This window comes from Orycteropus afer, unplaced genomic scaffold (genome assembly GCF_000298275.1).
Source record: "Orycteropus afer afer isolate SDZICR_OR568_19922 unplaced genomic scaffold, OryAfe1.0 scaffold00006, whole genome shotgun sequence".
Lineage (NCBI taxonomy): Eukaryota > Metazoa > Chordata > Mammalia > Tubulidentata > Orycteropodidae > Orycteropus > Orycteropus afer.
Genome location: NW_006921593.1, coordinates 30,105,143 through 30,109,018, shown reverse-complemented (window position 1 = coordinate 30,109,018; position 3,876 = coordinate 30,105,143).

Here is a 3,876-nt window from a genome sequence, read left to right as displayed (position 1 = left end):
AGAATGGCCAGACTTCATCTCACCTACTTTGGTCATGTTGTCAGAAGAGACAATTCTCTGGAGAAGGATGTCATGCTTGGTAAAGTGGAGGGTCAACGAAAGAGTGGAAGGCCCTCAACAAGATGGATTGACACAGTGGCTGCAGCAATCGGCTCAGAGACAGTAGGATCGTGAGGCTGGCACAGGACTGGGCAGTGTTTCTTCTGTTGTATGTAAGGTCTCTATGAGTTGGAGACAACTCAATGGCACATAACAATAACACATATTCCCCAGGTTTCCACTTGTTTAGATTAGAAAAAATCAAGCTGTTATTTTGGAATGTAGTGTACCTCCACGTGGGTCATACTTCGTACTTCACCTCTTGGGGCTCACTGAGACTTCAGTCTAATTATAGGTCTAGAAGCAAAAATGATGGTGATGGTGTATTGTTAGACATTCAGCAATGTTTTTTAAGGCATATGCCTTAGGTAGTATCTCAGACAAAGACACTTCAGGCACAGCTGGGTTAATCTCATCATATAGGGATGGAAGGGATAATGGTTTCCCTGGGGAGGGTGGCTCAGCAGACAAAGATGGAGTAATCTCTTCATATGGGAGTAAGAGGCCTGGTTCTGTTGGCAGGAGTGACTCAATGCAATTTGGGCACTCAGTGGCCCCAGCTTCCTGATTATTTGCCTATATGCCCCCATCCCAAGTTTGTGGATCCCATTTCTTCCCAATCAATGCCCTTACTTAACTTCAGACACCATTCAATGTTGGGAATTCAACTGGCACAGTAATCTAACTACTCTTAAAAGATTCTAGGTTTGGTTTTCAGCAGTACCAGTTCTGTCACTACAAGAAATAAGGCTTCCTTTCAGGACACAAGTAGTAATTTTCAGGTCTTCTGTGTGGTGCTGGAGTTTTGACGGTGAAGCTCTGAGCTCATCCTTTTTTCTTTTACCATTAGCAGATTTTGTCTAGCAAAAGCAGGACCAACCAACCAGCTTCCTTACACTTCTCATTCTGATAAAATTGTCGAACAGTATAAATATACACTCACCCAGAGCTTGGTCTTTCAAAAATATCTGATCCATTGGTGGTGATATTTTCTGTATTTCTATTGCCACCTCATGTCATTAATTTCTACTGGAGGCAGAGTCATCAGCACCTTTAAGACTAGCCAGACTTGAGAATAGTCATTTTAAGATTTTGTTCCTCTAGAACCACTTTCAGTTACAAATGTGTTAGGCTGGATTCTTTAGAGAAGCAAAACCAATGAAATATAGATATATAATAAATACAGAGAGAGAGAGAGAGATTTTTTTTTTAAGGAAATGGCTCATGAAGTTATGGAAACTGGCAAGTCCCAAGTGTGTGGGTCAGGCTGAAGGCTGAAGGCTTCTTTTGACTCACATTGTTGCAGGGGCTGATGAACCAAAATAGGCAGGTCAGACAGCAGGCTGCTGGCTCACAGGGCTGCAGGAGATAGCACTTCCCAAAATCAGTAGGTCAGATGGCAGGCTGCTGGCTCACATTCCAAGAATCAGAGGTCGGAGGATGTTGAGTCAGATGGAGGATCCAGAGAGGGTGAGCTTTGCCAGAGTATCTATCTATCTGTCTGTCTATCTGTCTATCTATTGGATGCATGACATACACCAAGGAATCTCCCCCTTTCAACTCATTGGCTATTCACATCAGATCACAAAATGGAGGATGATTACATAGTATCTACTAAACCACTGAGAATCAGGCCTTGCCAAGTTGACACAACATTAACCATCACACATTTACAAATGTGTAAACTTAGATTTCTGTTTTCAAATATATGTTGTAACATTTTCACAAAGGTCAACATAGCAATAAAATATTTTTCTGTTAAAAACTAGCAAATAATCTGTTATATAGTTAAGAGTTACTGTATCAATGAAGAAAAAGAAAATTTTACTTCATTAAATCCAGCTTTCCTTTAAATATTTTTTAGTGCAAAGGTATCTGTTTTTTTACCCTCTTTTTGAAGTAAAATGGGACTGTATAAACTTCCCAAATCTGGCAGGAATGCTCAAAACTGACCTACTTGATTTTAAGGATTACTTTTTCATGTAGTTTCTATCAATCTGGCATTTCCAAAAAAAAAAAGACAGCCCCACACCAAGTATCTTCTTACTGAAAATCACCCTAGTACTTAAGCTATTCAAAAAAGTTCCAGCTTAATTTTAAAGGCCTGTATCAAGACATTCATATGTTTAATTTTTATTGAAGTGATGGTTATTATTAAACTAACTGAAAATACTCATGTTCACACACCTATATTTATTCATTCAGTTTTGATTATCCAAGTATATCTGTTGAATATCACAGATTCTCTCAAGAGACTGTGTGGGAGAACAGAAGCCCAGAAATAACTCTGTACCCAGAGTATGCCAAAAGACCCCCACACTTAAGAAAGGCCTTTCTTCATATATATAACAATTCATGTATATTTTGCTAGTGATGTAAAATAAACACACATACATCTATTCATATACACACAAAAAAAATTGTGCTCTGTTTCTAATTTAAGCATTTTCTATTCCCTTCAAACTATTTACCTATACATGTGGTAGTTAAGGTTATGTGCCAACTTGGCTGGGCCTCATTTTAAGTTGCTGGGCAGCTAGACATAGTTATTCCCCGTGATGAGACTGGTCATCAACTCCATGGTGGAATCTGCTGTGAGCTGGATGTGGTGCTCCCCGTGATGAGACTGGTCATCAACTCCATGGTGGAATCTGCTGTGAGCAGCTGAGTGCTACCTTAACGATGTGGTCTGCTTCCAGTATATAAGAAGAAGCTTTGAGAAAGATCTCTAGCTTCTTGGCACATCTGGATCCTGCTTTTGGCCGAGTTATCAGTGAGTGGCCTACCATGTTGTCTGCCAATCTTGGGACTAGTGGCCTGTCGTATTGCTTGATAATCTTTGGACTGTGCCATTTTATTTGCCGACCTTGGGTTTGTCAGCCTCAGCAGCCAGCAGTTGCCTGAGTTAAGAGATGCTTCCAGCTCCAGTGGGCCAGGACCAAGAGGCACAGCTGAAGGCCAAAGTTGAAGGGCCTTCACCCAGCCCCTGGAGCTGGGATTTTGCACTCAGACTTCCAGCCTCCAAAACTGTAAGAGAATAAATCCCTATTTGTTAAAGCCACCCATTTGTGGTGTATTCCTGTCAGAGTGGCACTAGAGAACCAAAACAATACATTAACACTTAAACAAGAGTTACTGTTAAAAAGGAGTTGTGGGCTAGCAGCCTAAAGGCATGTGTAGCCTACAGATATTTTTTGTTTAATACACAGATCCCTTCGACTAAAATTTGAAACAGCATTCAAAAACTGTGATACTGTAGTAGATCATTACAATCTTTATCTCTACTTGTCTTGGAAAATCAGAATATCTGACCAAAGCAACTTGCATTCATCCCTTACGGCAACCATTGGCTTTGCCCATTGCTACCTGGGGGCTGGGCTCTGCAATTCACCTTGGTGCACCCTCATCTTAACCACCAGCTTTCTCTTCCAGACTGAATACCACTGGCCATTTTTACAATCATTTGAATGCCTTACCAACTTCCCTCCTGCCCATCACTTGCTTGACTCTTATAGCATTTGAAATCGCAAGCCCAGATATAAACCAACACATGCTAGCAGCACAGAACAAAAGTTTCACACATTCATGAAAAAATTCAAGTAGAGCTGAATTAAATCATGTTGTTGTTGTTGTTGTTGTTATTTGCCGTCGAGTCAGCCCCGACTCATAGCGACCCTTCCTTGGGTTTCTGAGGCAGGAGCTCTGGTAGCATAGTGGCTAAGACACTTGCCTGCTAACCAGACGGCTGGCAGTTCAAACCCACCAGCCACTCCTCGG